An 11,396-nucleotide genomic window follows, 5' to 3' on the forward strand; every position below is an offset into this window, starting at 1 on the left:
CCTACAGCCATCCTCTTCAGAAAAGTGTCATGCATTTTGACTGCGTGTTACATTTCTTCTTGAGGAACTCTCAGTGTGATATATCTTCCTGTCACTTTCCCCCTGCAGGGTGTTAACATTTTAATATGGTAAACGTAATACAGGAGTAGAACTGCCCGCCTCCTTAGCTATCTTTAACATAGTGTGAAACAAGAAAACTTTAAGCACCTGGTACAAGCTTACCTTCGGAGGTGGCAATCGGAACTCATAACAGGAATTCTGTACAAGGAAATCATGGTCTGACTCTACAGCCTTCTAGGCATGGGCAGTGGAAAATTCTGGTGTAAAGAGAAACCATGCAGCAAACCATGGGAGAGATTTTTTTTCATAATCCGGTCTCAATATGCTACTAAAATTAGGGTATAAATGCAACCAGCTGCAAGCTGCAGAGGGATGGGGGTTTGCAGTCACACAAGACATGAAAACCCTCATGTTGCTGTAGAATATGTAATGGCTGCATTATTAAAGGCCTTATCACAATCCATTTCCCTCAAAACACTTGTCTCAGGTGTAAAAGTTGAGGAAATAAGTACCACTTGGATGTCATTAGGCACACAGTCGGTAGGCTTGCAGAGCGAGAAATATATGTGGAGTTCTTTTACGTGCTTAAATTTAAACCTGTTGCTATCTGTCCCCTCTTGTCATTTGAAGGTGAAGGTTGTGATAAATGTTGAGCACATGAAGAGTCTAATGCAGGCAGCCAACCAGCGACGTTTTTATTTTGGAACACAGGAATGAACGGCTTGCCGAGCTGAACTAGCCCCTGACAGACCCTTGCTATTTTGCCACATGCCTGAACTCATTCCAAAAGATGTGACGATAGGATGAGAGCTGTTTATCAGCCAGATCTAGAAAATTAACACTCACATGCATGTTCCACTTGGCTTCTCCCCCGCTTTGCACCCCCTAAGTATATGGTCTGTTCTTGCTGCCTGATAAAAGGAGGGAAAGATACTACTCTGCTCTCCAGATGTTTTAGACCACAGCTCACATCAGGCCAAGAACATGGTCAATGGTGGTGGGAGTTGTCCTCAACATCTGGAGGGCACCGTGTTGGCTACCCTTGACTTAAATGTTGCAGAATATATTGATTCACTGGCAAATGTAAGCAAAGGATGATTGCACCACACTCAAGGAAGTGAGGAGGTAGAAAATGGCATGGTGGCAACCAGATTAGCATTATCTGCTATAATATGCATGGTCCTTGGAAACCCCTTGCAAACACAGCTATTGCTTCACCTGGCTAAACCAGGTGGGGGTAGCCAATGCGTCTCAAATTCTCAGTGACTTAGGGACTTAGGATAGGTTCCCATGGATTGAGCAGATGAAACCAATAGTGGGCCCAACACTCCAGAAGGTGGTTTCTTTACATGCTGTAGAGGGAAGTGAGGGGCACATGGGGCTCGTCAACCTGGAGAAGGAAAGCTCTGATCCTTCTGTTGTCATGTGGAATATCTTCAGGAGAAGAAAAGGCTAAGGCGTAAACCCTTCACTATATATAGCTCTCCTGAAATCTGGCAAGATTCAACCACCCGCCCCCAATCAGGCAGGCCGAATATGCCTGAAAATTTCAAACAAGTCTGCCAAAAATAAAGGTATACAGGTAGATTGTTCCGCTATATCTAATCTCAAACTTTTTCACAGCACAGCACAAAAAAAGCCTGGACCTATTTGCTTGTAATTTTGTAGGCTTTATCCTACCTACTTGATGACCTGCAAATTTCATTTACTTCTGCAAAAAACCCCCACCAAATACTGAAAGTGAGGATGAAACTTCATCCCCCCCCCCCCCAAATTGGCCTTGGCCCCCAAGCCAATTTTTCCAGCCTCCAAAGTACTCAATATCAAGGTGAGCCATTTACAAAAGTGCTGAATCAAGATATTGTGGTCTCTAGTGTATTATACAGCACACAACTTCTGGGCTTTTGATGACACATCTTTCCATTTAGTTTTTTGTGTCTGATACTACTGAGTTATAATATTAGACTGTAGATTTCAAATTGTATTTTATTTTATAGTAAGCTGCTTTGGACATTTCGGGGGGGAGTGTATCTAAATAATTTAACAAATTAGTAGCTAGTATAGGTATCCCACATTGGGTAAATAGGCCTGATGCTGATAGGAATTTCTACACATGATCATGTGTCTCATAGAAGGCAACTAGCAAATCTCTTCAGAGATCACTTTGCTCTGACAAAATTTCCTCAAATCTTTTATTGCTTAGCACTGTTTCTGACATAATCATTATATATGTGTGTAGGTGCACTACCTTGGGGGCCAAAGTGCCTTTTGGTCAAAAGGCAGGCGTAGAAATAAACTACCTACCTGTATCATCCATGGTAGCTGTTCTGAGTCTGCCCTGTATCACCAAGTCCTTAATATACTATGTGTCATATGCTGCAGCGCTCCATTCCCTGCTTCACGAGTGTATGGGATGGATAGTGTGTATTATTGACTGTCACAGAAAATGGAAGGTTTCCTTGAAGTTGCTTTGGCCTATGCAATAGGAAAAGAGACATCAGGGTGGGGAGAGTCCACTCTAAGAGTTCAGCAAATTGGCCTATTACTTTATTTCCCTTTCAAACATTAACATTTTTGCCCAGGTTTGGTAAAGCAGCTTAAGAGGAAGAGGTGCACAAATAAACAGATTTGTGGACATATCATGTTTTGCACTATTATTGTGGTAGTTCTTGTAGACTATGGTAATCAGGAGATCTACACAGTCACAACAGAGGGGGCAGAGCACACTAAATGGTTCTCTCCAGTAGGTTTCACCATCCTGGTGCACCCCTGATGTCATGGACTGCAACTGTCTGACCATTGGCCATGCTGTCTGGGGCTGATGAGAACCGTAGTCCAAAGCATCTGCAATAGAAGGGCAACTGGAGAAACCCTAGTGTGTTGCACCAGCTTTATGAAGTGATCCATGTAGGATTGCATGAGGCAGCTACACTCATAGTCCTTGCTGTGTTTCTTGTGCTTGTGAAGTGAATAACTGGGAAGAGAACATACTGTCTAAATTTTCCACAACCGTGCTCCAATGGATTGCGCTTCTGGCAAGCTTGCTTTGAGCCAATAGACTCCAATGTGATGATTTCCTCATGCTCAGAGAACCCCTGAGTTGGTGGTTGCAGCTACTTTTCCTATGCTGCTGACTGTCGCGTAGGCTTACAGTAGGTGAGTACAGCAGTGGAGCACCAGGAATGGATTCTGGACAGCTTTCTTGGCCTGTTAATGGTTGGCAGAGTATTTGATGACAGTTGCAAGAATCCGATGCACAGCAGTATCCTTTACAGCAGTTTAATCTTTGTCATCAAATCCTCCAGCAGCCATGATTAATAGCAGCACTTGAGCCTAGTTTGAAAGTTGTATATTTGGCAGCTATGAACTTTGATCTATGGTTTCACTTTAAAGAATCATTATGACACAAACGTCTCCTGTGATCCTTCCCTCTAATTAAACCACACACAAATACAACATGGAGAAATCCGATGCTATTGATATAAGCTCTGTGTTTATTACGATATTTTAGGCACTTTATTAAAGTGGACTGTCCTTCCCAGCAAGATAGTAGATAAGCTCCCTAAGAACAATAATATCAACCAGAAGCATCACAAAAAGGAATTTCCCAAGGCCAGAGTTGGCTTGAAATTGGCTCTGTTGGTTTATACAGCACCCAAAGCTCAGTTAAAGGCTCAGGCTTTTTAACCCAAGCTGACATTAGTTTAATTCAATGATCCCAGCTCTTGGGCAGGCTTTTCCACAAGCCATTTCCCTTTCCCTGACTGACACACAGTAGCTACCCACAGAAAGCAGAACTGTGGGCGGGACAAATGTACAAATGCACCCAGCACCAAGCTACAAAATGGCTGCTCACAGGGGTGGCCTTGCAAATACGGCAACTATTCACAGCAGCTGCCCACTCGACAATGCAAAAGAGAGGCCCACAGAAATGAACCATTTTGTCGGTCACACACTGCAACTGCTCGCCAGCCTGGAGCCTGCACAACACAGTTTTGCAGAGACGCAAGCACCGACATGCATACAGCACCTACATGCAGAGGTGTGCACAGAAGCAGACTGCATATATGTGCACACAAAATGCCCACACCTATTTCAACCAACCACAGCATGCTGCTCAGCACAGCATCCATGATAGACAGCTGCACAAACATGCTTGGCAGCCAGCTGGACAGATGCACACAGCAGCTGCCCCACCCCAAGGTGTGCAGCAGCAGTCCAGAAACATCCACAGAGTGACCCACAAGCATCTACCCACCTACAGTAGTTGCCTGCACAAGCAGGCACAGCAGTTGCCCATGCACACATCTACAACAGTAGCTCAAATAAATGCACAACTCCATGTGGCGTCTGCCTGCACTACTGCACTCTGCGCTTGCCCATAGCTCCCCACACAGATATGTACAGCAGCAAACAAATGCATCTGGCTTGGCTGTCAGGAAGCATGGTCCACCCATATAAAATGCTAGGCTCTCCCATTTCCCCCCCTCCTTTTAACATTTATTAATTAATTAAAGTGTCTGTTCCTAACTGGCCCCCTTCTTTAAGAAGACAACAGAAGGGCATGCTCTGGATTTATTAACCACATTAAGATGCTTGCCATTTTATCTTCAACTCCACTATAATTATTCTAGACTCTGGGTTGCTTCCTCCTCCACCACCATGGAGAGAGAAAAAGGAACACAGCAAATCAGGAGCACACCCAAAGACACTGAAAAAAAATACATAAAAGTGAAATATGCATAAGATCCAAAAATGCACAATAAGATCATACAATAAAATGCATAATGCAAAAATACTACATTCCCATGGAATCCTCTGCATGTTTAAAGGTAAAGGGACCCCTGACCATTAGGTCCAGTCGTCACCGACTCTGGGGTTGCGGCGCTCACCTCGCTTTATTGGCCGAGGGAGCCAGCATACAGCTTCCAGGTCATGTGGCCAGCATGACTAAGCTGCTTCTGGCGAACCAGAGCAGCGCACGGAAATGCCGTTTACCTTCCCGCCAGAGCGGTACCTATTTATCTACTTGCACTTTGACGTGCTTTCAAACTGCTAGGTTGGCAGGAGCAGGGACTGAGCAATGGGAGCTCACCCCGTCGAGGGGATTCGAACCGCAGACCTTCTGATTGGCAAGTCCTAGGCTCTGTGGTTTAACCCACAGTGCCACCCACGTCTGCGTGTTTAGTTGGATGCAAATCCCACTGTGTTCAACTTCCAGGGAGTGTGTATACCTCAGACCTGGGGCCAAATGCAGCCCTCCAGACCTCCATATCTGAACTTCAGGACTCTCTCTTGTCCACATGCCCCTCTCCCAAGCTACAGATTCTACTGGTCTGTTCTGCATTGTCCTTGAGTGCCTCTGGCTGGCTGGGATGAGTCTCATTGACCTTTGTCAATGCCTTTTGTTTGCCTGGATGTAGAGGTGTGTACATGGGATTTTTTAAAAAACCTACAACTTTTGCATGGCCTTACTGTAGAAAGGTAAGAGTCACATCTGTTTCTCCACCCACTTTCGTCTTTGGCTCCACGCAATATTGGCATGCAGCCCTCAGAAGACTGACTGGCCATGAGGAATGCAGCCCCTGTTCTGAAATAAGATTCACTGCTCCATATATGTATGACTGAAGTCACATAGCAACTGGCCTAAGGTCACCCAGATTGCGAATTACGTGGGGCCTCACGCCATCCATTTATTTACTCTATAACATTATCTGGACAGTGTCCATGTGACAAGAGAAGGATGAAATTACAGGTACACATAAGTAATACAAATTACTGATAAGCCCCCTCTCCCAGTCAACAAGTTCAGCAAAGGTGCAGAAGTTCAATTCACCTTTTTCTTTGACAGAATGTGACTTAATATTTTACCATTGTCTAGTCTGTTTTTTTATTTGAGCATAGCTTTTGTATCATTACTATTTAAAGTTATAAGTCAGTCTTTAAAAAAGAAAAGAAAAGTATCTTAAAGCAACTTACAGCAATATAGCACAAAACAGAACAGAACCCCCCCCAAAAAAACATTTTACGTAATAGGGTGACTTTAATTTAGAAGAAAGGCACATGCAGCTTTACAGGATATTTTCTTTGTTGCAAGTAAATTGTTATGTTACAGTTTAACCTTGCCTGGCAAAGGAATGGAAGTTCTGGCAAAAAGAGGCTTCCTGTGACTTTCCCCACATATCTGAAACTCGATCCATTTGGTCCAGGACCAACCAAACCCACAGATTTTCTCCAGTGACCTCAGTGAAGGGTAAATTAATTGCGCTCATCGGTGCCCATAAGTGGTGTGTGTGCCGCAGGTGCCTCTTCAATCACCAAAATGACAACATATGCACGGCATGTACGAAGCCTTTTTTCTTTTCCGACACCTCTGTACAATCAAAGTTTGAAACCCGGCTGGAGCTCCTTTAAGACATCCTGGCCCCAGTGCTGTCAGCCATATGTTTCTCCATCAACTGGAACTACAAACCCCTGTAACTCTATGACTTACACTGCACTCCGATGTAGCCTGTTCTGCGTTGGCTTTGACTGACAATCTTTGGTCATTGCTACAGATGCCAGAATTTATTTCTTTGAAGTCTTGTGTATTTGGGGCTTGGGGGGGCGGAGGTGGGGGAGGGGAGGGGAGGGGAGGGGAGGGGAGGGGAGGGGAGGGGAGGGGAGGTGCTTTCAAAGATGTGGCCCAATGTTATGTTTTGCATAAGCAGGTTTTGCGCAACATCTGTCACAGCTGTGGCTGATGCACTGATGTCCACTTTCCGTTGTAGTCTATCTTGCTAAATTAAAATCAGTGATGAGGTAACTGAATACACAAATCATGCAGCACAGTTGTACTGACCTGGAGCTTTTTGTGGCTGGCCTCAGTAAATGCAGCAGGAGGAAAGGAGGAAACGTCAATGTCCAGACCTCTGGATTTTGGGTCAGCAGACGGTTCTGTCACTTCAAGGAGGAAATACAGGATGTTGCAGGGCATGGCTGGCATTCTGCCACTCAATGTAGCAATGGCTTTATAAGAGGGTTAGAAAAATTCATGGAGGATAAAGCTATCAATGGCTTCCAGTCACAATGGCTGTACGTAAACCTCAAGAATCAGATATGGTATGCCCATGAATACAAATTGATGGGGAACAAGAGTAGTAGTAGTAGTAGTAGTAGTAGCAGTAGTAGTAGTAGTAATTTATTATTTATACCCTGCCCAGCTGGCTGGGTTTCCTCAGCCACTCTGGGCAGCTTCCAACAAAATATTAAAAATACAATAAAACATCAAACGTTAAAAGCCTCCCTAAACCGGGCTGTCTTCAGATGTCTTCCAAAAGTAAGATAGTGGGGGAGAGTGCTATTGCCCTCATATTCTGCTTGTGGTCTTCCAATAAGCAATGGCTGGCCACTGTGGGGGAAAAGAAGCTATATTAGATGGGTGTTTCCTCTGTTCCAGCACAGTTCTTTTTATGGTGAACCATGGCCGCCTTCTTTAAAGTGGTCTAGTGGCAACACACAAGCACACACACACCATTGTAGCAGCATCATTTGAAAGATATTTTTGCACTCAGAACTTTCCAGAGAGATGTCTTATCATTTCCTGGCCATTAAGCTCCATCAGAAAGCCAACCACTCACCAGCACTGGTTTGGCCAATCCCAGCATTGTTTCAAGGCAATATTTTGTGGCAGCTGCAAAGCAATGGCTTTGGTTCACAATTCTGGGATGCTATTCTGTTCTCATGCTTCTGTGTCCAATGACTTGGGATAGGAAACTAATTCAATTCATTTCACTTTTAGAGGTGACTCTATCTAATTTGCCCTTGCACCATTGCACTTGATTCTTGCATCGTTTTCTGAAGCAGACACTTGCAAGTACAACAGGACCTCTGTAAAAATTCTATTACCGTCCCAGGGTCAAAATTCTGTAAAACTGAATACCAATTAACCACTCTTCTGATTTCTTCTCAAAATCATCCCCCAAGCTGCCAAAACCCTGCAAGGGTTCCAGATGTTTGTTTGCAATGTCAGGTGTGATTTTCTTGGGGGGAGTAAGACACTTTTCCACTACTGCACTTCAACCGAAATCCATAGTCGTCTGAGTGTGCTTTTTGATGTAAAAAACAAACAAACCAACCCAAAACTGATGGGACTTTAATACATGCATGCATGTAAAGGGCAATTTACATCTTAGGGCCAAAAGAGAGAAAATGACAGGAAATCTATTATCATGCCTCCCACTTTTATTTAGAGGGCAGATAGTACTCACAGGGTGTGGGCATTGATTTGGATCTGGAAAACCAGAAGGAGAAACATATTAACCTTCCCCCAGCAGCACAACCCTGATCCAAATCGCACCTTGCCCTTTTGGAAAAAAATGTGTGAACTCCCACTGTCTTATCTAGTTACACCCTTAACATACTTCACTGAAAGGAAATATCAGAGTTGACCTTTTTGTTAATTAAGCTTCGGCAGGACAATCCTGCAAATGTCTGCACAGCTCACCTACCAATGGTTGTGTACATATTACTGACTTAAAATTCAGCTAGAGCATTCTTTCTATCAACTTGGATCAGAACAGGTTTGAGAGGGAATGCGTCAAAATGCGCTATTTCATATAAAAACACTTGGACGGATAAAGGGAAGAAATGAATTGTGACTAACATTGTGTATGTACACCACGTCCTAAAGCAGTGTCAGGAGCACACTGGAGTAAATAGGAATGTGTACTCAGCCTGTGTGTGTTCTAACCAAGACACCAAACTGAAAACCGTGCACTTTGATAGCACTGACAGAATCCTTGAAATTTACTATGTACATGGAAGTCACTCACACATAATGACCACAACACTTCATGACAAAGTTTCCATGCTGGAGAATAAGCACAAAGCTACTTTTTGGTGTTAGCTTGCTGGCAATTGTTCCACTGTTTACAACAACGCAACTTGATCGTTCATGTGGTTGTGGTATAAAATAGATGTGTGGACTTATAAATATGGTGATAGTCATATTGGAACAGCAAGAGTTGCTCTAAATTTGAGACACTGAGGCTAAGCTTGAACCTTTAATGAGTTGGGAATGAGTATGCCAGAACATCACCTCATACCATTTGTTGTTAAAAATTAAGGGCCATAGTCTGCAGCAATGGACACCCTAGTTCAACCTAATAGCCTTGAGTATTACACATGAAGCACAGAATTCACAGAATCACAGAATCAATTGACTATGTCCCACTTCAGAGTGGCAAAAGACCTCATAAGTCATAGATGTGATGAAGAGAGAGGGAAAGGCATGTGCCTCTGGCTGTTCCTGGGTTACTAACTAGAGCTGAATTGGATTCCACTTACAACACAAGGGGGATTCTCCTACCCAGTCCTATGAGCTGCTTGTGAAAGTGGAGTGCCTAAAAGACTTGGGGTTTTGGAGAGACTGACACTTAAGTAAGAATAGCTTGGCCATGCTCCAGAGTTTGCAACAAAAGGCAACAGCAACGCGCTATGCTGTCTGACAGAAGTAAGAAAGCAGAGCTGTTGAAATGACAGACATGATTGCTAAAGTCTGCTAAAGAGATAACAACACTTCCACATGAGAAGGAGGGTGAGGAGAGAGAGAGAGAGAGAGAGAGAGAGAGAGAGAGAGAGAGAGAGAGAAGAAAGAAACCCAGAGCAGCTGTTAGACACAAAAGGATCTTTGGCTGTGATAAAGAATTTCTCAGCAGGCGGATAATTAGACAGAATCCAGGCACCAGTCAGCAATCAATGCCACATTACATGAATAGAAAATAAAGAAAACCTAAGGAGAACCTGTTTTCTTATTTTAATTTATTGCCCACCCTTCACCTTAAGGGCCTAGGGTGGATTACAGCAATTTAAAATACAACACAGAAGGGACATGAATGTTTCCCCCCATAAATACCGTTCACGTCATAGTACAAAGCATGTTTGCTATGGCTGCATGTTCTTCTGTATCTTGGTTATACTGAAGTAAATGTTATGTGTGGCTTCATAGATACACATAAGATGATGGCTGTGTGCATGGGATGTGCAAAAGGTGTGCACATTTGCACCATCCTTCTTGCTACCTTATTACACCTATGCAGTCACAGGAATCCAAAGATCTCCGCAAGTATCACAAGGGGCTTGTTTGCCTTCATTGAGAGCACATTTATTTCATGAAGGCCACAGTCTTTCAAAAACTGTCAGACATTTTAACCATCAAAAGATGTGGGAGAAAGATTGCTGCTGCTGCTGGCATCTGTCTGTCTTGAAAGACAATGGAGTGTGCCTCTGGGGGTGAAGCCATACTGTTGCGTTGGCAGCGCCAAAGTGACCTCTCCGGGGTGCAAGCCTGGGTAATGTGTATGGAGGTCCTGGCTACCCAAACAAGACTCCTCTCTCGGCCTTGCTGATGTGGTCCAAAGGACAGTAGAAAAATATGTCTGGCACAAGCTTGGCTGCAGGAGCTGCTGGATAGGAGTACAAGGTGCCATCCAACCGCCTTAGAAACTCCACTATGGATTTGTGTAGAGTTTATTCCTTAGCCTTTTCTTCTACCAAAGATAGCCCACAAGGCAATGAATGTTAAGGTCAGGATTTTCCTTCTCCTAGATGGGCTACCTTTCCAGGTTGATGAGCCCCATCTGCCCCTCACTTCCCTCTACAGCATGTAGAGAAACTGCCTTAATGACCATTGGACTCACTATTGGTATCATCTGCTCAATCTGCCAGAGCCCATCTTTGCATGCAGGGAAATGCAAGCGTTTGAGACCCATTGGCTCCCTCACCTGGTGCAGTTGGCCAGTCGGAGTCATCTCCCAGGGTGCAGCCGCTGTTGCATGCTAACAACTTCTAGGAGCCACAGTAGATTCTTAGGAGCATGCTTTCTTACAATCTAAGCCAATTATGCTTAACACATCTGCATGGAACAAGAGGCACTGAAATCAGTGGCTCTGGCTTCCTGGTACATTGGTTCATTTCGGAACTCTGAATGTTCCTGTGCAGATAATGTCTCTGTCTCTCTCATATAACTTGTGTCTGCATATGTATTTGACAACATCTCATCAACATTTGGAGAGAGATCATGTTCATACTGAGATTAGGATGCGCTGTCCCTGCCTGGAATGTCACTTGATAGGTTCCAGCAATGCTCTTCCCTGCCCTGCTTCAAGCACTTCGACATTTGCTGATGACTCTGTGGATAACTGGCATGATTTGCGATGTGCTTCTTAGCAAGCTGAGCAGCAGAATACACTAATGTGGAGAGATTTGTCGCCACCAGAAATAGAAACTTCTGCAGACAGCCCACTCATCTTGCTGCAGTTCCCTTGCCTTTTGACTTCAGCACAACTCACTTGGTG

The 11,396-nt window shown here is 44.1% G+C and overlaps 1 long non-coding RNA gene across 1 annotated transcript; it reads right to left on the reverse strand.

The window, feature by feature from the left end:
- Nucleotides 1-3,571: 3,571 nt before the first annotated feature.
- Nucleotides 3,572-11,001, reverse strand: LOC307212988. The gene is made up of 3 exons (XR_013837330.1): nucleotides 10,824-11,001; nucleotides 6,902-7,068; nucleotides 3,572-4,771 (listed from the first exon to the last, which is right to left on the reverse strand). It is a non-coding gene; the product is annotated as an uncharacterized lncRNA (long non-coding RNA).
- Between the last annotated feature and the right edge of the window lie 395 nt (nucleotides 11,002-11,396).

Source organism: Podarcis cretensis (assembly GCF_951804945.1).
Source record: "Podarcis cretensis genome assembly, chromosome: 3".
Classification (NCBI taxonomy): Eukaryota; Metazoa; Chordata; class Lepidosauria; order Squamata; family Lacertidae; genus Podarcis; species Podarcis cretensis.